Raw genomic sequence first — 25085 nt, 5'->3', positions numbered from 1 at the left:
ATCCTAAGGGATAAATTTTCAATGCATGGCAGTGGGATTTGGCTGTGTAATTCTTATTAATACTAACAATATCCAATTACTAGACTCCAGAATGTACCTGAAGAATTTCTCCTAAAACCTAAATATATAAAAACAATTTTTTTTTAAGTCAAACTCAGTATTAGACATAATATGAACTTTCATGGAACCCAAGAGAGAGAAGATCTGAATATGAAAAAAAAAAAGAATTATGATTATAAATAAGGATTACTTGAATTTTGTGAAACAAAATTCATATGGCTCTTGCATCTTTTCAAACATATACAGAATTAGTGGGGGAACATTGCAAGATCCAGAATAGATGACACATCAATCTTCATGAGTATCTACAAAACAAGCCACACCATTACCACATACATGCACTGGGAATGTGTGGGGCTCTGTTGTCCCTGATCAGCAGGCTCTTTATTGATCTGTAATAATTTGAGGGGTTTGAACTAAATTTACTATATAGGCCTTCACAGTGTTTAGTTTGGTTCTCATTCTGCTTCATTGACTCTTCTATTCCCTAAATTTAATGAAATTGGTAGCCAACACAAATTTAATTTCTTAAAAATGATTCACCCCACAAATCCAGCCTTTGAGAAGACATTGCCTAGAGAGGGGTTGACTTTAGACAATATTTTACCTTGTCATGAGCTTGTGATAGGTATTTTTTGGATTGGCTTATGACCCTTTGGCAGGCATTACTTTCTCTACCCAATAAATTTCAGTCTCCCCTACTCCTGGGCTTCCCAAGTCCACTTCAAACTTGGAACATTGATTCATTTCCCTAACTAGGCATCCATCCCCTCTAGAGGCTGGATGCTCATTTCTTAGACTTAAAGCTTTGTGATTTAGGCCAAATTAGTTATCCTCTCTGGGCTTCATTGGCCTCTTCTGTAAAATGGGGAAAATAACAATACCTATCTCATAGGGTGGTCGAGAGAATTAAAGGAGTTAAGAAATGTAAAGCTCTTGAAATAATGCCTGCCATATTGTAGGCATATTATAATACCAATGATCTTTATGTATCATTCTCTTATATATAAGTGTAATTTTTACAGTCTTTCTTCTGTCCTTACCTTATGAAGAAAGACCAGACTAATATGGATTAAAAAGGACACTCAGAAATGCAGAGGAGAACAAAATCTATTTGGAAAATGGAAAGGACATTCTAAGGAGATGGGGAGCATGGGACAGGGAATGCAGTTATCATTAATATATTGGTTAGATGAAAAACCAGGGGAGAGAAGGAGTAATTAGGGGGATTGTTTTATAAACTATATAAATGTCTAACTAATGTACTGTGTCCTTGAAACTAATAAAAAGATACAAAAAGAAAGAAAGAAAGAAAGAAAGAAAGAAAGAAAGAAAGAAAGAAAGAAAGAAAGAAAGAAAAGAAAGAAAGAAAGAAAGAAAAGACATTCTGAGGAACTGCCATTCTGACTTTGAGCAATTAGTTACCTTCTCAGAGCCTCTATCTTTTCAGGTGTAATTGAGGATTGAAAAAAGTGAACTCCCAACTTCCTCAAATCTCCTTTGACACCATATATTTAACCCCCTGAACATGTTTTGGAAAGAAATATCATTTCAATCCAGCAACCCCATAATATATAACAGTTTAAATAGCACTTTAGATCTTAATAGTATTTAAAATGTTTTTATACTCATGGTCTCATTTGTTTCCCTCACAGTAATTTTTCATACATACAAGTCAGGAGCTATTATTTCTATTTTCCACAGGAGGAAAACTATGGCTCAGAGATGCACCAGTCCTAGAACTAATAAGATGATGTGACTTCTGTTATACATCCATTCTACTTCATCAGGATGGCTCCCTGAATGTTTCCATAGGCCTAGAGGGCCTGTAAAATGTCTTCATTCTCTGGGCTTCTAGAATTCCCTCTGCATTTTTTTTTTCAAGATTCCATAGTTTTTCTTTATTTACATGCTAATTGATTTAGGTTTGCTTAGTTTCTTTAATTTATAGCTCAATTAAAAGTGTTCCTTTTGGCAAGGGGCTGTGTTCCTTCAGAATATTCAGAGACTATATGTGAAACTACAGATCTCAAACCAGTTTTATTGCCCTTGTGCAGAAGCCAGACGGTTGCACTGCTTGTTTCTACTTCTCTGTTCTAAGAAATCTTGCCTTACATGGAGATTAGAACCCACAACATCTGACTATCCTCTGTGATTTAGCCCTTTTGAGCGGTCCTGCATTTAAATTTAGTAATTAGCACTTGAAAAGCTATTGAGGTCAATCCCCATTGTGCTTGTGTAAAATTTAGACTCATTTAATTGTCAAAGCCTTTTAAACAACATTTCTGTATAAATCTGTGTATTTAAAAATAAATTAAACCAATTCCATTATTTATATTGCCTTAGAATGGGATGTAGCAATAGTACATGGACAGGACAAAAATCTATTTATAGTCACAGGTGTAGTAAGGTGACATTCAGATGCATCTGTTTCCTTTCATAAAGTCACCGGCTGGAAGCCTATTGAGCAAATGTTAATGAATTGGGGTGTACCTTAGCTGTAAATGGATCAGGTCTTCCTAATGTAACATTACAGCAACCTAGATTCATTTGGATTATTCTGCTGATTTAAATTAAATTGAACACTAAAGCCAACAAAATGTATTAGAGAGGAATTAGATGTGCTACTTAAACATTTAAAGGATATTCTTAGAACCCAAGGAAGAAGAGGAAGAATAAGAATGTCTCTGTATTCTTCCAGCTTAGAGCTTGAGGCGCACATTTGGAGATGGACATGATGATTCTGCTGTGTGAGTGGGATTTGCCATGCGACCTCCATTAATGTTTAAAGATTGTTCCATAGTTTAATCTTTAAAAAACCACGCTGAAAGCATGTCAAAGTGCCTGCAAAATTTGGTTTTAAAATTCAGCTGGTTTTTAGCTAGAAGAGAGAAAAAAATTTAAATATTTTGATTGTTTTTGTTTTTACGGTTTCAACAAAAGTTAAACTTAGATTTTTTATTTGATCAATTATTTCAAAAATAGCATGCAATTGCCTTTAAAATCAAATTAAAACTTATAAGTGAAGGTTAAACACCTCTCTCCTATATCTACCTGTCTCAATCTCCTTAAATGTCTTGACTTATATGCTATACTTAAATCTACTGTATTTAATAATTTCTACCTATGTTCAATACTTAAAACCCTTTACCTTGTGGCTTTTCATACGTGTTATCTCCTCATCATGAGAATATAAATACTGAAGTGTATAATTCATGAGCTCTGCTTTTGATGTAGATTTTCACAGTAGAATTTATTAAATGAAATTAATAAATCAGCAAGGGTCATGAGGTGCATGCACTGGGAAGTTTGCAACAAACTGGTCAGTCAGCAACACATACTTATGGAAAACTTAATTTTGACTATTGTTTTTCATAGGAAAACTTCTGTGTGAAAAGTGGCCTAAGTGTATTTTGGTTGATCATATGGGTTTACAGAAATTTGTACAGTTGTGAATGACAGGAGCTGTTTTCTGACTTCATGAGGGATTCCTTCTTCCCCTTCCTTAATTAATAGATATAATTTCACTGGTGAGGTGGTATCAGGGCCTCTGTCTCCCACCATCGGATTCTCCAAAGGACCTTTGTACAAGGGTCTTTTACAAAATAATGAATATACATGATGGTTACTCTTAAAAACTTCAACAACTGCACATGATAGATGCTGATGGCTGGCCAAAAATCGGGCAGGAATTTCCAACATTCGCAAGATTCCAATATGGCTTGTTGTAAATCAAAAGAGTTCCATGGCAAGCAGAGTAAAGCAGCAAACTTTGGTCGATAGTTACTGTTGATAGACAACTATTTTAAAATCCCATATGAGATTACACATGAAGCACATATGAGATGGCCAATACTGGGAGCACTGTGTTATTTGGCTGGAGTAATTATTTTCCACCTTTTCTTTTTTCCTTCCAATGAGTATCTTAGTAAAAATGAAATATTCTCATGATAGAATATATGGAAAACAAATACAATTGGAGCCACTTGGTGAAGAAATCTGCATTAATCGATGCAAATATTATATATAATATTTATATAAATATATAAATGTTTCTAGTAGGCACATTAAAAATTAAAAATGAAACAGGTGAAATTAATTTTAATCATGTATTTTAACTCCGAATATTCAAAACATTTCAACATGTAATCAATGTAACAGAACTACTAATGAGAAGTTTTATATTCTTTTTTTTCATACTAAGTCTTAAACTCTGTTATACTGCATGCTTATAGCACATTTAAATTCAGACTAGACATTTCAACTGCTCAATAGCTACATGTGGCTAGTGGCTGCCTTATTGGACTATGCCAGATTAGATGTGCCATATTTAGGATTTAAGAACACTAAGATTTTCTGGATTTAAATCTTGCCTTTGTCTCAGTTCTCCGTGACCATAGGCATGTTAATTAAACTTTCTGAGACTCAGTTTCCTAATATGTAAAACAAAGATAAAAATTGTTTCTATCTCATCGAGTTCTCAGGGGTTAAATAAATTCAAAATACCTGACAAGTAGTAAATATACTGCACTAGATGATACAAAGGGAATGATATTGCTGAGAAAGTTCCTATGCCGATAAGGGCATTTTGAAAAAATGCATGATATTGAAGTTGTATTTTTATGTTTACCACATTATCATCGCCCCAGCATTCCAATCATGCCATTTTCAATGCTTAATTATTATTGCTGTTTTGAGCTCATTCTGTGTTTTGGGTGTGACCTAACCTTCTTTTGGGAGTAGAGTTCTTCTTCATCAAGTATTCAGCTAAAATGCTTTCTCACATTTGATTTTCAAAGAAGCCAAAGTCTTGGAAGTAAGAAGTGAAGACTTAGCCTGGTTTGAGCTACTTTTTCTTTGGGATAGATAGCTTAGATAAATAGAATACATTGATTTTCCATAATGCTCATTGACTAAAAATGTATAAACAAAAGGAAATTGTTTATTCTCCTAATTGTTCAAATTTTCTGCTAGATTCAAAGGAAGGTAAAACCCATTTTGTCAACCCACCATGACTGCAAAAGGTGGACTGGCAGCTCTTATATCTTTCAGATAGCTGTCAGAATTCATGGACGCACAGCAATGTTGTGGAAAACCTATTGTAAATTACAGTATTCATATAGCTGCCAACCACCTCTAACAAGTGCCAGACATCAATAACTGTCTACATTGTCAAAGGGAAATAGTAAGGACAAGCACTATTGATACTGCAACCAACATTGTAATAGCTAACCAAGAGGACAATATTAATTCATGACCACAGCATCCTTTGGAGACAGCCAGAGGGGTGGGAGTAGCAGCACCAACAGCAGGAATACAATCAGATCAGGTTGGCTAAGGCCCATAGAGAAATCAAAGGCTAGTCAAAGCCCAAATTACCTATTCAGGCCCTTACGAGAAGGGGAATTGCAGAGTCTGCTGTTCATAGATGACGCTTTCTGTCTGCCATAGAATACTAAGGCTCTTTTTCATCCACAGGGGGGTTTTGAAAAAAGGATCCTTGGCATTCTTTTTCCAGGTAAGAAACACTAAGAAGTTCTTGATAGAGATTTGAGGAAATTAGAACTTCACTTCGTTCAATCCCCTCAATTATATCTGAAAAAACAGAGGCCCAGAGAGTTAACTAATTGCTCAAAGTTGGACTGGCAGTTCCTGGGAATGTCCAAAACTAGGAGACACACCTGCTATTCTGGTCTCTTGGGCATTAGCCTATCTAGGCTTTCTTGCTACTCTCTTTTGATTTTGTTAGGGCAAGAATCATTTTCTCCTTCTTATTATTTTAACTGGAATCTTAAGAATGAGAAAAGAACCGAAGGAAGGAATGGCAAGAATCATAGAAGTCCTCAGATTGATAAATTTATTCAACCATTTTCCTACAGCTTACTTTGGCAGTGGGCGATCTTGTAATTCAGCAAAGCCAGAATTGTTGATGACCTTACCAAAACTACAGTTCATGCTTCCTATGCTGTCTCCAAGGCCCAAAGTCTAGATTGTAATGCGTTGGCAGATTATTTCCATGCAAGCAGTGTGAAAGTTCCTATGAATGTCTAAAATACAGCCAGAAAGTATTCGGGGACCTAGGAAAATGGAAGTCATTTAAAATACCAATTTATATTTAGATACCGTTAAAATATAGAAATGTCTCCTTTTGTGTTTCTACCAAATCTAAGTAGCTTCCTGTTCCTAGAGAGGTTAAGTTCCTAAAATACTCACCTACTGTAAAAATATTAACTTTTTTATAAATAATAGTTTAATTCTCACAAATACTAGTTTGTTTTTTTTTTTTAAGAAGTTGTGGAATTGTTAAGCTAAAAGGCTCTGTGCTTCAAGTTACCAGAACTAAGATTTTTAAGGCTCCGATGAGTCACTTTTTAGCAAACACTATCCACTATCCACCTAAAACTGTTATGGTGAAGATAAAATAAAATAACATGAACAAACATTGTGTTAACTATAAAGCATTGTACAAAATGTAAGTGCTTATTATTTTGCTCAAGATCTAATAGATATTTGAATTTATATATTGAAATAATTTACATTTATATAAAATATATTTATATGACATAGATTATGTCCAGATTGGTGATGTTTATTGATAAGCTTTCTATCTAATATTTGTGACCTGTTTAACAAGACAGCTTACTTTACGGCTTACTTGAAATTTGCCTCAAACATTCAACCGACAGTGACTACAGCTATCAGACCCTCTGTTTATGGTGCAAAAATCAAACTAAACATTTATAAAAATTTCCACAGAAGATTCCAGTTAATGAAAGCACCATTTGTGGTGTGCTAAAACATGCACACACATAGGTATTGCCCCATTTATCAGACATGAGAGCTAATTACCTCATACACCACTATATCTCTTCCACTCTCTGCATTTCAATTCCCAATATTAACACATAGGTGGTCAAGCTGACCATCGAATAGCCTGCATGAGCATGAATGCATTAAATAATTTAATGTTGGAAGAGTTTATTAAACTGCCACATTCTAATCAGCATGCGTACCTGCCTTCATTAATTTTGCACTGGTCCATGGTGTGTCTCTACAGCCAACACGGAGAGCACTAATGTTAATAGGAGCTCTTAACAAACAGGACCAGTTAATCAAGGAAAATTTACTATTAACCACATGACCATGCATACTGCAATCTAATTACAATCAGATTTAACTCTCACCCTGCCACACCCGTTTAGACATCTTTCTTATTATTTGTCAATGAAACTGCAGAAAATAGGGTATCATTATTTCATTAGAGTATGAGTGATATTTGCATCTGCACGTGATTGAGAACATGAGAGGGTTTTCTGCTTGTTACAGTCCCATGCTGGAGGATTCAATTTTGTAAGTTTTAAGGATTACGGTGAAGAGAGCTTTAATTCTGTCCCCTAAATATTTGTAATTCTCTGAAAATAATTGATTACAAAGAGAGAGTTTCTCTGAGTGAACATTCATTCTCTGAACTGATTCAGGTGAAATTCAGTATTTGGCAAGTTACAGTTATCACTATGTAAATGGTGTGAATATAACCGAGGTCGTTTAGTTTGACTGTTTAACAAAATAATCTGAGATATTAATGTTAAGTCTGATAGGACTGAAGGCCCATCATCATTCAACTGAATTTGGCTACTTCAATACCAGTAAACTGGAGAAACAGCTACCATGACTGCCTATTTTGCATATTTAGAAGAAGCATATAAAAAGAGAAAGAAAGTGTGACCAGAGTTTTATGTTTTTGTTTTTGAATTTTTTCAAGTTGTCATGGTGTTTGCTTTATTCCTTTGTGTCACACAAGTTTGTTTGTATTTATAATGGATTTTTGGTTTAGTGATTATGCCATTTGCAGTAAAGAAGTGTGACTTCCTGAATTGGAATAAGGAGAGCTTTGAGAATTTAGAAATGTCAATGCCAATATTTGTGAAAGATCAAGAAGACAGGTTACAACACTTTTGTCAGTGTTTTGTTTTATGATCACCTTCCTCTTCAGAATATTAGCCCACACTGAAGGAACTAAAGAAATAACCCAGCAGTTTGCTAAGAATTTCAGTTAATGATTCAAAGGACTTTTTAAGTACTTTCTAAATGTTGCTCAATATTGTGTTTTTGATATTTATTCCTATTAGGGCTGATAAATACTATCTCTCTATAGCATATTTTATTTTATTATAATTCAGGTCATGTTATTTTGCTTTAAAAATATAGACAATTCCATGTGGGTCAGCTCTATAATCAGGTGATCAGATGAAATATATATTTATATGGAGTGGGTTTGGGTAGAGTATACCATTTTATTTTGCATCACAGGACAGTAGTTCCATATCTGTATTACATTTTTTCCTTGTGACTCATGGGTTTATAAGTGATTTTTAGTTTTTCTTGTTACAACAATAGTAGTTAAGTTTTATTGCCATATTATGTAGTGGTTTTACCTGTTGGGATGGCAAACTATCAAATGTAGAATTGACTGGATAACATTCCATTTACAAAAGAATGGTCCATAAGGGGCCTCCAACTGTAGAATGTAGCCTTGGAAGAATATTTAAAATGTGATGTGCTATACAAAATTCAGTGCACACAAGTTACCACAAATCAGTTCATTTCTCGAGGTAATAGTGACTTTCTTAATACCAGTCTCAGTATCGAGTAGACCAAGGTTAGAGCTGGTAGAATAATTGTATATGCCACAGACCACTGGAAGGAAATATGAGAGGGAGACTGAGGACCCATGTCACTCTTTCCTGAGGGCTCTATTTAAAGAAAGGGAGACTGAGGAACAATATTGTTTTTATTATAGTTCTTAATAAATTATAGAGTAATATCATATTCAAAGGGAGGAAAATTATTTTAAATTTAACCAAGAAAAAAATGTTATCTGACTCAACTGGTATAATGCATTCCAAAATGGCTGACAAAGTACATGGATAACTCTTTTGGAGGCTAGTATTTCATATGTAGAATATCTTTGCTTTGCTTCATTTACATGTTGTCACCTTATGTTTTGACAAAGTCTTGCCTGTGCATGTGATATTCTATGCAAGTTGTAAAGTTAGGTGAAAATGTGTTCAAGGGTTCATGAGCTCTGAACTGTGTTTCTAACCATGCTTCAGGAAGTTTTAGATTAGCTATTTCTAAAGATTTTGGAAACATTGATTTTAAATATATGAAGTAATAGAATTTAAGAGACAACAGAAAATATAAGATTCCTTTCAAAAGTTTAGAAACCTTAGATGAGCAGTTGAGGGAATACTAAATAATGGCTTCCTTTTATTATTATTTTTTAATTTCATGTTCGAAAATAAGAGCATTCAGCTCCGGGTCCCTTGCTTTCTTCCAATCCTTGCAAAATGTACAAACTCCACACCAAAGGGTGATAATGCAATAGTACTCTATATGACTCATAAATACAATTTAGTTTTGAAATGTCATATGATAATCCCACATAAAGCCCTATTCATCAAAGCCCTGAGCTGTCGAGTCACGATGGTGCTTTGATTATTTTACACATTATTTACACAGAGAAGACCTGAAAGACACGTTACACACACAATATAAGGGAAAAATAAAAGAGCTCAATGGAAGGTTTATCCTTTTCACGAATGTGGTTAATTCTGAAAATGTGAAAGGATAGATATGTTAAATTGGCTAGAAATTTAACGAACACACTAGATAGATGATAGATAGATAGATAGATAGATAGATAGATAGATAGATAGATAGATAGATAGATAGATAGACAGACAGATAGACAGGCAGGCAGGCAGACACACACACACACACATGCATACACACATATATTGCCATTGAATATGAGAGAAAATATTCTAATATCAAGTAAGTGCAAGAAATACAAACAAAATATAATAAACGACATTCATCCTAAGTAGTGAGTGGTGTTTGTCTAGATTCACAGAAAATGTTCAGTAACTAAGATTGTACAGCCAAGGTGGTATGACATTTGCTTTAGTAACCCCAGAGGGCTGGATCCAGGGGCCAGGAAAGGAGAGGCTGTGGGACGGAGAGGTCTTGTGGTGAACTTGATGCAAGGTTTACAGCCTCATCTGCCATCAGGGAGGGTAAATCTCCACAGGAAAACACGAAAAGTGTCCACTTGTAAATGTACATGCATATACATTCAGCGCACATGCAGACATGCACACACACACAACTCAACTGAGTCAATAATTGGTGTTTTCCTGGGGGAGGCAAACTGGGATAGTGAAGAAACACAATGGAATAAATCTTTGATCTGCTGCATCTATGTGTGTTTACTGTGTTAGCCCAATATGCCATTGGCAATCCTTTTGAGACATAGGTAAGAAAAAGGAGAGTGTGAGAGAAAGAAATTAAAATAGAAAGGGAAATCTTGAAACCCAGAAACAAAAACTGAAAAGCCACTTTCCATTTCCTTTACTTATTTTCTCTTCATCTTCTTTTTCTCCCTCAGTAACTTCCACTTATTATGACCTTTCTCTGGAGAATAGATAAGTAGTTTCAGGTGGTGCCCAGAATCATACTTCTCTTTGAGTTGTACTACTTTCCTATGATAATACAACATTCAGTGCCAAGTAACTAGTCCAAAAGTTGTTCAGTTGTTCAGGATATTTGACTTACTTTGCAAAGGAGAAACTTAAAAATTCTACTGCAAATCTACTATAAAGATCCAACAAACAATATTTTTTTTATTATACTCATGCTACTACCATTAGAAAAATCAAAATCATAAAACATTCATTCATGATGTGGAATAAGATTGAGAATTTTGCTCAAAATATATAACAAATTCGATTCCAAAAATCCCAAAAAAGAAAAAATACAGAATGGATTTTAAGAAATGTTCTAATAAATACCTACATGATGTGATATCACACCATCTTAATTAATTGTTAAAATTAATATTTATTAAAATGTTACTGTATTTGAAAACAATTTGTAGGCTTCGACTTTCTCACTTTGTTAAATTTCAACTATGCATAATGATTGCTGAGAACTCATAACAGGTTTTGAATCCACTTAGTTACTTATGGTCAAATAATTTCAAAAACAAATTTACAAATATTTTTTGAAAAAATTATACCAATATTACATTTAATGTAGATCTTGGGTATATATTTTAAGTGTTTATATGTTTGGGGCAAGACCTCCAAACATGAGAGGGCTTAAGGTCAATGGGGATACGAAAAAAAAGCTGGATAGAGTCAACTATTTTAAAGCAACTTCATTGAAGGTACTGGTGGTTTAAGTGACTATTTTAAAGATTCTCTGAAGGTGACAAAGCTGCATTCTTTATTCTTAAGCACTCTCAATTGAAGGGTATCAAACTAGTCTTGAATATCTGCGGGAATGTGGTTGATTACATAAAGCCTTTGCAGCAGGATAACTCTCCCTGCTGGCTTGATACAGCTCAGGGACACCCAGCACTACTGGGAACAGGCTGTTAACTATAATAATACCCTAGATGTAGGCTCACTTTGACTTCTTAAAGTCTTCACATGAGCTTTTGTAACCTTGCTCTATTTCACATAAAACCTTATAGCTGAATTTGTCTCATACACTCCCCAAATCAACTTTAGAAACTTTCCTGAAAGAATCTTTTCCCAGCAGGAGTTTTTCCTTTGATTTTGGATTCCATCTTTACTTTAATAATCTAGGATAAATTAAAGAGTTGGCTAATGTTTATTTTCAATAAACTCGCAAAGAAAGAGAAAATGATCGCCTTGAACCACAAGGATAGTGTCCACCTGGATCCTGAGACAGAACATTAAATAAGACTGGTATTTTATTTTATTGTGTTTAACTCTTATTCTGAATAACCACACAATTGGCTACTGTCAAAACTGGCTTGCTCTGAAATGTGTTAATTGCTGAGCTGGAACTTTTTTCTGAATTGTGCTAAGTGGATCATAGTAATTCGCATTACTGCATTTTAGAAGGGCACAATACTATTTCAAGTTTCTCCCCTCACCCTCATCCTTCGCCTAGTTCCTCTCTCTTTTTTTTCAATCTTGCCTTCTACTTGAACTTGCTTTTGGGCAAACTTCTAATCAAAATCTTCATATCTCTCTCTGAGTCTTTCTTCTAGAAAAGACTCATTCTTATAAAAATCATGATGGTTTGACAGGCTGAGGGCAATTACCTGATCAATATCAGTCAGAATGAGAAGCCCATGATGGATGCCACTTTGGATTAAAAGAAAAGCAGCAGAGACATATTAAATTAAGCTAGTCTCATTTGGCCCATCACCAGAAGATACTGAAACAAGGTAATTTGACCTTTAAAAAATCGAGAGACCATTTGCAGCACCCCTGTATGAAGAAAGGTCTCAGACAAGGTAATTAGGAAATTTCAATAATTGCTGGCCTTGCCATAAAGAATTTTTTAGAAGTCTTTTTGGAGCTCAAACTAGAAATTAAGGAAAATCAGCAAACTCATTTTCTGAGTTCCTGTAGAGTAAGTGGAGCTACTTCATGGGGTAAGGCGGGCATAAGACAAAATGGGAAACAAGTCATTGCCGCTCTTCAGACATGTAAGTCTTAACCAGTTCTTTTCAACTTGGCAGGTTAATAAATGTTTTAATTACACTTTTAGTATGATATTTCTTCTAAAGCCAAACAGTAAATCTCTTTAGATTATGTTGTCATTGGCTGTTAACATAGCTAACAAGGCAATAGATCTCAGATATTTAGTCATCATTACTTCTCATTGGGCTCGAATCATCATAATCAACAACTGCACATTCATAAGAATTAATACCCGCTTAACCTAAACATTGCTCCACCTAGGAACTATACACAAAATTTTATAGAAATGAACAATGATTTTAAAATGCATTTAAATCATCTCTTTTCTCCCTTCAATAATATTGTGAGGCATTTTTCTAGACTCTTCTTTCTTCATCTGATCCAAAGATCAGTGGCCCTGAAAACCGTAAAAAAAAATACAGTACGATGGAACATTTTAGGAACCTGGTATGGGAAACTATCCACAGAAAACCAGAGTCAGAGAGATACTTAGGAAGTTGTCTTTCTCTTCAGCATTCTCAAACTTTAGGTGCACAGAAATTATAGCATACTTATTGGACAGCATAATTCATTATGCCTGAGGAAGGCCCAAGGATCTGTATTTTCACAAGTGTTCACAGGCAATACTCTGGTGGTGGTCCGTGGACACATAGGAAGAAACACTACATCTGGTCTTCCTTTCTATTAACCTTCTAAGAGTGTGGAAAGTATACAGCTTAAGGTGATGAGACTCAGTCACTTTTTACAAAGACTACCATGGAAATGGACAGACTCATTCAATCGAATAACACAGTCCAAGGCTTTGATGTTTTGTCAGTTGCCTATTAAGAACTACCACTATTCTTCCTCCAGCTGAAATCCCTTTGTTTTATTTCTGTCCATTTTGCTTAAAAGTATTCTAGTTGCAAAGGTGTTCCTAAGGATAACAGGAGTGATTTTATCTTTTGCCATCAAATATGTGCTCCCCCTATTTTACATATTACCTTAGGCTTCCAGTTCCCTCCTAAGTATAGGGTAATTTCTCACCAAAAAGAAGAGAAATTTATAAATTAACTTATTTTATTTAGAGTAAAAGCCAAAGCCTTTTGATGCCATCGCTGCTATTTTGCCTCTTGCTCACTCAAGCCAGCCACTCTGATTTCCTTGTTATTCCTCAAACACACCAGGCACACTCCCACTTTAGGGCCTTTATTTCAGCTATTTTCTGTTTGAGACACTTCGACTATTTGCTTAAAATCCACCTTCTCTCTGAGGCTTCTCCTCAATGCTTAGTTTAACACTAAAAGCCAACCTATGCCTTTTACTTTATCCACCATAACATACACGATTCTCTCTCTCTCTCTCTCTCTGTCTCTATCTCTCTCCACACCCACACACACACATACACACATACATATATATATAATCTCTATATTATATTATCTATTATATTACATATAACATATAATTATATAATATATTATGTAATACTATTTAACTTAAAATATTCTTGTTTATTTTCTGTTACCCTCTATTAGATTATAAGCTCCATAAAGATTGAAGTTTTATTTTTTAGGCTGCTGCATAATGGGTAAATTGAAGAATATCTTGCATATAGTAAATGCTCAATAAATCTTCTTTGGCTGGAAAAATAAATGTCTAATTACCTATGGCAGTTCTCTCTTCACAAGCATTCACATCTAAATCTATGGAAAGCCAGAGGAGGCAATAGTCAAAAAGGGTGGAAATTCAAGGGTCATTCAGATTCACATAAATTCACATATTCAGAAAATATTTTTGATTGGTTGCTTTTCTAGGTGGGTCTTAAATTGCACTACATAGATTATCAACTTCTCAGCCTACTCCTCCAGCCAGCAGTTTCAAAATCTTTAACGCAAATATTGATTACTGCTATAACTGAGCACTGAGAAATTAGTGAAAGTAGCAAACTATAGGGAAAAAGTTGGAGTGAGAGCCATATTAGTATTTTCCAAATTTTATTGAAAGTATCATTAGGGACTTGATGCTATCTTGGCATTTGGACACAACTTTATTGGAATTTATTTTGCTAAATTTAAAGGAATTGGTATTGTTATGGAGAATTTATGATGTGTTATACATGATGCTATGCTGCATAAACATTATCTCCCTATTTCTTCAAGAGTACTTTTAAGTATGGTGTTAAGATTCATTGATTTTCAAATGGCAGAGAATCCAACTCAAACTGTTTTAAAGATAGGTGAATGGAAGAAAAAACATGTATGGTTCATGTATCTAGAAAGTAGAGAGAGAAAAGAAATATTGATATTTAGCACTCAAATATTTAAAACATAAGTAAAATAGAAATATAATATTAACTATCTGAACATTTAAAAACAACATAAGCTGGGTAATGATTCCAAATTTGTATTTACATTCTTTCATCAGTTTCTTACTTGTAATCTATTTTAACACCATGTTATATCCCTGTAATGGTTAATTTTGTGTGTCAACTTGCTGGGCCACAGATTGACTGCTCAGATATTTTGTTAAACCTCAATCTGTAGGTGTGTTTGTAGGATAATTTGGATGAGCTGAACATTTGAATTGGTAAACTGAGTAAAGCATTTGCCTTCCCCAATGGGGTGGGCCTCATCCATTCTGATGGAGGCCTGAGATTCTATCTCTCTTCCTAACTGTTTTTAAGATAAAATATCTATCTCCTGTCCTTGGAGTGGGACTTCACCATTGATTCTTTTGGGTCTCCGACTTGCAGATGGCAGATGGTGGTACATCTCAGACTCCATGATCATGTGAGTCAACACTTTACAAGAAGTTTCTTTTCGTATATATACATCTGTAGCCATCATATTGGTTCTGTTTCTGTGTAAAATCCTGAATGATACAAGGTTGTTTTTAGAAAAATGCATTATTTTTCAATACAGCTTTTTGATTTTTCCATAAATTTTCTGCAATTTTCTTCCGAGTTGCATTTTAAGGTTAATAAATTTGAAATCTTTGACATCTTTAATTAATTTTTCTCTCTACAGCACAATATTTTGAAATGAGAAAAATATTTCCTCTATAAATGTTGAACTGTCAGATAACCTCAGAACATATTCTGCAAAATGAAGAATACTCTTAAATCTATTTTTTCACATTGAGATATTTAAATATTTCAGGCCAAATATTTTCACAGGTATTTTCTTTTTGCTTCTATTCTCTGACAAATATTTTCATAAGAAAAAAATTTTAAGTAAGTTATCTCTATTTATGATTTTTTGAATGTTTTGCCAGATATAGGTGCTGTAAAATACTACCTGAATTTCATTTGAGTTAAACATATACTACAAATTTATCCAATTAAAAATAAGAACTTTATTGTAAGATTCTTCCCACTAATTGAGGTATTTCCAAACACAATCACGGAAGTTCAGAATTATCTTTTGTGCACTATTCAAGCTCTCACTTTTTAATATGTTCAGTTCCTCTCTTGCTTTCGTAAGGATAATTTTTAACTTATTTGTACACTTTGTGTTTATAACTGCAATTTGCTAAAAGATCCAAAAGCTGAAGCCTGTTTATACTCCATTGCTTAATAGTTTGATTTAAGATATTTGAACTAATTTTGAACAAAAACAAACAAAAGTTGGGATCATTTATTAAAAAATGCACAATATCTTAATGGGACAAGAAGTTTGATTTTAAAAAACAGTTTTTCAAAAGTGCAAATATTTCTAAAACCCATTCAATGATGAATCTCAAAGAGGAAGCTTATATTGCCATATTGGAGTATTTAAAAAAAATATTTAACATCATTGTCATCACATTTTGTTGTTCAGTTGCAGTGTGTTTGTGTGCGTGTGTGTGTGTGCGTGCGTGCACGCGTGCGCGCGTGTGTGTGGGTGTGTGTTTACAATTATGGCTTCTATTTTCCTTAGTAGACTATCCCAACTTATTTGGACATAATCATGAATTATGTGCACATCACAGTCAATTCCTAGTATATATCTGTTCCATAGGCTTCTTAACTTTGTAAGAATTATGTTTTTATCATTATATTATGCTCCACTAAACTTGTATTTTTATCACAACAAAACTAATAGTTGTGGCTTCGATGTTTTACTTCTAAATTAGTTTTATAGTAGCATTCAATAATTTCAAATGTTCCTTCTTTAATAAAATAAACTTCCGAAGCTTTGCTTTGATTCTATAAATTATATAAAAAATTTGAACCGTTATTAGAATAATTGATTTTCTATCTAAAGCATCTGTTGACACTGATAGGAAACTGACATTATATCTTCTGCAAATAAATTCAATATGTTAACAACTACTGCCTTACTTTTCATTCATATAAAAGAAAACATGAATTGAAAATAAACACAACTTAAAGCTACAATTTTTTGATCTAAATGAAAAGTCATGGTTCTCAGAGTGATTGATATATTCCACAGCTGCATCAGTTAAATGATCTTTTTTGGACTCAGACTTTAACATAACCACTAACTTTTGAAATAGACAATGATGCTTCGTCAGCAGATTTATGCCTTCTGGTTTTCACATGGCAGCTGTATCGTTTATGGCCCCCAAAGTAAACAGTGAATGTTGATAAGCGCTATAGGTAAGTCAAGCATTTAGGTCAATGTGAGAAATGAAAAATCAATGCTTTCATTTTTATCTAACATATATTTTTTTGCTTATTAAGATATAAAATAATATATTGAAATATATTTTAAAAATTAAAAAGCTTTGTCAAAAATTAAATAATAGTTGTATGTCAATAGTGAACAATAACCAAACTTCTATAGTAAGAGCATTCAATTTATACTTTATTTGCTCTACAGGACTGCTCATTCTCATTGTCTATGTATATTTCATATACACTTACACAATGATTTCTCTCATTACTCACTGACCCCTGACTGACAACTTGGTGACTTTATGCATCTCACAGGCTGAGACTGGGTCTATAGTACACTATTGGTTAGCAGAGTAGGTGGCATACTTTATTTCTTCCATCATCAGCTGAGACTAGAAATGAGATGTCTCTAGCCATGTGCTTACAGGTCCATTGCATACCCAATTGAAATGAAAGCCTTAGTTACACTGAATTTGAAAAAAAATGTAACAGAATATTCTTGGACATTTTTCATATTTTATTGTATACTTAAGTGAAAAGTTGGTTCACTGAACATGCTGCTCACACACACACTGCTAGACAAGACCATGTCAAGAACCAGCATTATTGGAAAGTGAAGTCCTCCCAACCTATTCTGGCTTATTCTAATGAAACTGTAATTAGGAATTCATGATACTAACTAAACCAATGAGTCTGGTCACCATCATCACAGAGAGCAGTAGGTAGAAGGAAGAATGACAGTGAGAGAATAACAGAAAGATAGTTAGAGGCCAGTTCACTGAAAGCCTTGTAAGCTATGGCAAAGATTTCAGGTTTTATTTTGCCTGATTCAAGAAGTCTTTGGAAGGCATTGATCTGATTAATGTTTAAAAGGTTGTCTAGCTGTTGCATTAAGAATAGATAATAGAGAATAGGAATGGAGACAAGAAAACCTGTTAGGAAGTTGTCCCTGTCGTCAGGTAAAAGGTGGTGGTGTTTAGGGAAAGGATGGATGTATAGATGTGGCAAAAAGTAGCTCAATTTGGGAAATATTTTAAATGCATACCTGACAGAGTATGTTAAAAAATTAAACGTGAAGAGTAAAAGAAAGAGAAAAGTCAAGGATAAATTCAAGATTAGCTTCTGGAGGAATGCTGGTCACGTATACAGAGATGAGGAACATTGTGTGAAGGGGAAACTAAGAGTTCAGTCTATAAAGTTTAACTTGACATGACCATTAAATAGCCATGTGTAAAGTTGAGTAGGTATTTGTACATATGCAGTGTGACTGTTTGGGGCAAGAAATATAAATGAGAAATCAGGAATATGGAGGTAGTATTTATAAAAGAGAAGATAAGATCATTTTGGGAGGGGTGTAGATGAAGAAGAGAATTGCAGACTGAGTCTCAGAGCACTCTTGTAATCATTTTCTCAATAGATATACAGATATATAGCATCTCAAAGTAATATTCTATGTAATTAATGTAATTAATTACATTATTATGTAATTAATAATTGTATGAAAATTACCACATAATCTTTGAAAACACACACACACACACACACACACAGACACACACACACACTCAAACCAACTCTCTTTGTTCCACCAAAAATTTCAAAAGGTTACATTGCATAAAATGAACCAATAATAAGAGGAATTAGCTGCTTAGTTTTCTTTAATTATCTTCTAAAATAATTCATATGTTTCAATGTTCTCTACACTGCTAGGTGCAGTGTTGCAACCTAATAAAAGTAATAGGCCACTAATTTTCATTTTACTTCATTCATTTACTAGAAAAATACATAGAAAATTAAATATTATAAAATTCATAGTTTTGAATGGCTAATGATATGAATGAAGCAAATGCCTGGAAATGCACTCTCCATTTGATTTGGAGATCTACCTATCACAAAAATGTGTATTTTCTGTCTGGAGTCGTAAGCACAATTTAACCAAAGTATAATTTTCCCTAGACATACCAATCAATAACTGGCACTTCAAATACTTCACATGATAATTTATGAAGCACCTGATGACAGTCTATTGATGATGCAAGAGGACAGGTAAGAGACAAAGGGCCAGAGGAACCAATAATCAAAGGGATAGTAAGCCATTAACTGTAGAGAGACACATCTAGAAATAATAGAAAATGAAAGACTTGGGGAATGAAAGGTGGAAAAAGGAACCATCTATTGTGTCTAATTATGGAAGTAGCCAACCTCAAAGATTCCAAATTGGAACTCTGATGTTGAGGTTGAGCAAGGAAACTTAGATTCTATTTCATTGGTGTGTTCAATTTGTTGACCCTCTTTGATATGGGAGCAAGAAGGCAATGAGCTGGCATAACCTTTTGAAATCCTGTATCATCAATACACTCAGGTTGTATAAGAGCAAAAGAGAGAACAGGTGAAAGAAGTTTGTTTCTATTTTTTAGATCCTACATATAAGTGGACCATATCATATTTGTCTGGCTTATTTCACTTAGCATAATGTCCTCAAGGTCCATCCACGTTGGTATAAATGAAAGGATTTCTTTCTTTTTGTAGCTGAATCATATTTTGTTAGATATTTATATCATGTTTTTTTTTTTTTTTAAATCCATCCATCCATTGATAACCACTTAAGTTGTTTCCATGTCTTGGCTATTATTGTAAATAATGCTGTAATGAACATAAGTGTGCATATATCTTTTCAAGTCAGTGTTTTGTTTTGTTTGGATAAATACCCAGAAGTGGAATTGCTGGATCATATGGTAGATCAATTCTTAGTTTTTTGAGGCACCTCCATACTGTTTTCCATAGAGGCACCAATTTACATTCCCAGCAACAGTGCACAATGGTTCCCTTTTCTCTATCCTCACCAACATTTATTTCTCACCCTTTGATAATATCCATTATAAAAGAATAGTTTTCTTAAAATTTATCTCATGATGATGTGGATGGCAATAGTAATAATAATAAATTGAGCACATTAAAACTTATGAAGAACTTTGAACAAAGGATCTCATTTAATTACCATAACAAGTAGATGGATTGGCAGATTATATTCAATTATCTTCAATATGTCCAATTTGCAGATGAGGAAAATGATGCCTGAAGAGGATATAAAATTGCCAAAGGTCATATAGTTTGTGAGGGAAGCATGACCAGTCCTCTGATCTATTTGGCTCCACATTGCTACACATTGATGCCACACAGGTTAGGAAGAGGGATCACAGGTCTAAGCAGCTGTAGTAGCTGGTGATGTGGGCCTAATACACTATGCCTTGAACACCTGAGCATAGTCTAATTTAATTTTTTCTTTGCCAAATATTCTTAAGAGAGAACGCTAGAACAGGAAACTTGGATTTTCTTTAAAGTGGCATTTAAATTGTCCAGAGTGGGTCAACATTTATCGTGACTGGTGAATATCATTAAATGTCCCAAGTGAAATCTTTTCTCAATATCAGTTAAATGTGTTTGGATAAAAAAAAAAAAAAAAAAAAAAGGCCTAACTTGCAAAACTGAAGTCCTAAAGCATGAGAAGAATGCTTGAACTTTGAAAGATTCTGACAAGATCCTTCCCTCTTTGCCATAGTCAGACTCTTTACTAAGAATCATGACTTTGGATACATTGCTTTCACAATGCTTTGTGTACCCTCCAAGGCAGTTAATTTTTCTCTGAAAATTCCTATAGTCACCAGTTATTTCCTCTTCTTAAGATGGTTCTCCTTTGGTCCTCATTGCATCAATGCTGAGAATTTTGTCAGTTTCTGCTTCACACGGGAATTAAAGTCAGGCTACCGCAGATACAAAACCATAGGCAATCTCCTGGAGAGATTAGAAACAAAATTGAATGACGGTTATGAACCCTTTTATCACTTATTACTGAGATCTATTTTCCTGTGTCATCTGCTAAAAATGAACACAGTGTAACAGGCTGTAATGGTAGTCAAGGTTCATCTACCATAGATTGCTATGTAAATTCTAAATAATGTACTTACGTATCTATTTCTTGAATTATCAACTTTAGATTGTATCTATTTCTGCCAGACTATAAAATATTAGTATTTTATCTCTTAATTTTATTGGTTATGTTATTAGTACTTACAGGAGTTACATTTGTAACTAAATAAAAATCTAGACCTCTATTTATTCTCTACCCATCAATTTAGAGAGTATCTATTGACTTCTCACTAGATAAGTGAGAAAATTAGTGAACCTATTGTTTTTCCATCTATTTTCCTCCCCCTCTTCCTACATACTCCATCTCCTGTTAACCATACCATTACTTTTACATATTCTGTAATTATAATTGTCTTTTACGCTTTGTTTAGAAGTTGGTTCTATAAAGTGAAAATAAACATATTCATAATATAATTGTAATGTAAATATTATTATCCACGGATAAGTGAAGTGATTGGATCCAGAGAAAATAGTATGTTAATCTATGTCACTTAATTTCTACTGCTCAAAAGAGAAAGTCTATTCTAAGTATTAATAGCAAATGGATTCTTGTTTCCTAGCTGTGCTTCCTTATAATGTGTTCATTATTTGAACTATGGCTTTCACTGCATCTGTTTGTCATAGAATTGTTAAATGCCTTTATTTTCTTTATTGAAAGACAGAAAACACAAGTGATTTGTGATAGAATGGACTTACTTATAAATGACACTCTACACATAACACTCTCACTGATTTTACTCATTGCTTATTGGGCTGGCTGTGCAATCAATTATGCATTGCCCTGTACTGGGACTACTGTGGTTCAATCCCATGTATCATACTTTTCAGGATTCCTGTTTCATTTTGTCGGAATACATCCTCAAGTAAATTTTATTTTTAGAAAGTTTGTGTGATGTCTCCAATAAAATTGATAGTTGCCTGTTAGCTTTCACTCCTAATTAAAAAATGTGATGTCAGTCTGATTTTTGATTGTTTGTAAATAATCTACTTTCTTCCTTCTGGGACTTTTTAGAATTTCTCCTTGCTCTTAAGTTCCGAAATTTCATAAAAATGTATCTAAGTCTTTGTTTCAATTTGCATAATCAATTACACCTTTAGCTTAGATAAATTTCTTTGTAGAATTTGTCTGATTATGTTCCCATCTGTGAGAAAGAGCATAATGTTATTTTCTTCAGGAATTCTAATTAGTTATTTTGGTCTATTCTGGGTTAACCTGTCATGTCTTTTATGTTGTCTCATAGTTTTCATTCCCTTAGCATTTAGTTCTGGGAAGTTTTTCTCAACTTCATCTTCCAAATCACCCAAGTTCATTTTCAGCCATGTTCATTCATTATTGAATTGTTCTATTGATTTTCTTTTTAATTTTAGAAATCTTATTTAATTTCTGAAAAAAAAAACCCTGTCTTATTTCCTGATTATTCCTTTTTTAGAGTGGTCTAATTGTATTCTGGGATGTAATGTCTTCTAGACTATCTCCCAGGATACCAATTAGTTTTTTTTTTTTTTTTTTTTTTTTTTTTTTTTTTTTTTTGGTTCTCTTCCGTTACTTATATGAGCTCTATTTCTGTAGGGAGTCATTTTTTTTTTTTTTTCTATTTTTACTTTGGTAATCCTCCTTTATGCTATTGGTTAGGTAACTATTCACATTAGTAAATGAGGTCTATGCAATTAGCATACTTTGGAAAGTTTTTATTGTCTCCTTTACTTTGATTTACCAAAGTACTCCTTCCTTTCTTGTTAAGGCTGACAGGAGGCAGTGCTTCTGATAATCAGGCTGCCCTGTGGAGTGCACAAGCAGGAAACAGGCAAGTAGGTTCAGTATTCCTGACAGTGTCCTTGAAAGAGAAACTTAACTCTGGGGCCAGAGTTAAGTGGTTTCTCTACTTCCCTCTTTTGTCAGCCTGGAGCTCTTTTCTCCCCAGTCCCAGCTCTATCTATGTTTTGGACTGTTGTGTAGATCTAGAGTTATCTCTGGTTCCCATCTCTTACTTTTAATCCCAGCACCTCAGTAAGGACCCTCTGGGGTAAGTCTAACACTTTGCTTAGAAGTAAGTTCCCAAGTGCTTAATTAAGATGGAGGCAAATGCTACTCTCTGTTCTTACAGATGATGGAAAGATCAGTAGTCCCAGCAGTTTTACAGACATTCCTTCGTTTAATTGGCCTGAACTATCCACCAACACCCACTCCTCATCTTCATGCCTGCCAACTCCAGAATTGAATCTTTCTGGGAAAACTGTCTCCCTTCTTATTATACTATAATTGATATGAAATCAGAGTTCATTTTAATTCCCACTATATACCCAGAATCTACAAAAGTGTGTGGCATGTGACTAGCATTCAAATATTTATCGAATAAATAAATGGACAGATTAATTAATGGATTTTGATATATTCCTTTTGGTACATTTTTTATTGTTATTTTAATGAATTTTTTGCAATGTGGATAGGTGCTCAGATCATCCCTTTCAAAATTATAAAATTATGTACAAATTTTATAATATAATATTATATAAAGGAATCAAAATACTTAATTATATGTATACTGTGATTATTCTCAGTTATTATTCAGTTTATGTGTGTGTGTATGTGTGTATGTGTGTGTGTGCAGTAGACAGAGACTAGAAAAAATATCATAAAAATGGTCATTCGATTTGTTCAATTTATTTTCTAGGGATTTATATTCACGTTTTCCTTTTATTTAGATTTGTCATAATGTTATTTGTGCAATAATAATAATATCAAATTAGATTGGATGCCAATGGAAAGAAATACCACAATCTTCCAGGTGATATAACATGAAAAAAAGTATTTTACACTGACAACTAGAAAGTCTTTTTATATCTCATCTGAAAGCTTTCTTTGTCACTTTTGTATAACTTTCCCTTCTACCCAGTACTATTACAACTATCTTTATCATGTTGATCCTTTCTGATGATTCAATATTATCTGTTTAGATAATTATTACATCCATTTACTAAATAAATTTTAAATCTATTTTCCTAGGTATTGTGCTAAAATCTGGGGATACAATGATAAAAAAGAGTCTGTAAGTTTTTAAGATTATAGCCCAGCGATTCTTCAATGGCAATTCAGAGAGGTTCTTACAGTCTTCCTTTGTGTATTTGTTGACTTCTAAAAAACTCTCCCCAACCTTCAATGTGCCTTTTCTCATAGATCTAGTTGTAATTATTTAAAGTCTAATTTTGTAATTTCCAATGAAAAAGTGCAAAGCAAAGATAAAAGGACAGGGAAAGGGAAGAAGGAAATAAAAGAGGACAAAAGAAAAGAGATAAATAAAAGCAATAATAGAAATTATTTTAATGAATCAAAACACATCAGGAAAATTGAGAGAAAAAGTATCCTTTTTGGGTAAATATAATTGAAACAGTGGAAACGCCCCCTTTCCCATGTATGTTTTTCACATTGCCAATTATATAACCTTATTTTGTTTCCATATTCTTATAGGTATTTCTGCTTACTTTGTGAAGTTATTCATTTGTTTTTAAATATTGCTTTGTGTCATTATTTCTAAGGCCATCTAAGTGCTATGTAAGAATATCCAATACATTATCTTTAAAGAAAAACTAAAAGGTACTTTTTGATTGAGAGCTTAAAGGACTTTTCTATATTAAAGTTCACAATTTTATCTCATGGATTTTATGGTATCTATTTTTGGGCCCATGGAAATGTTATCCCATACTTAACTAAGTTCTGTATCAATGAGTCTTCCAGAAAATTAAGCTATTGCAATAGACAAGGGATTGATGTACTTTTAATGAAATTTCCTTATGCAGTTATGCTTCTACCATAAGCTCCGGTGGTTAAACAGCATCTCTATCCATCTAGTTTTTCATGCCAGAAATCTAGGAGTCATTCTTGACACCTGCCTCTCTCTCCATCCCTACATCCTATACATCACAGGTCTTATTGATCCTACTTTCAAAATGGGTCTTGATTCCTTCTAGTGCTCTTT

Source organism: Rousettus aegyptiacus, unplaced genomic scaffold (genome assembly GCF_014176215.1).
Source record: "Rousettus aegyptiacus isolate mRouAeg1 unplaced genomic scaffold, mRouAeg1.p scaffold_m13_p_1, whole genome shotgun sequence".
In the NCBI taxonomy this organism is placed as follows: Eukaryota; Metazoa; Chordata; class Mammalia; order Chiroptera; family Pteropodidae; genus Rousettus; species Rousettus aegyptiacus.
Note: the sequence above shows the minus strand (reverse complement) of the source record.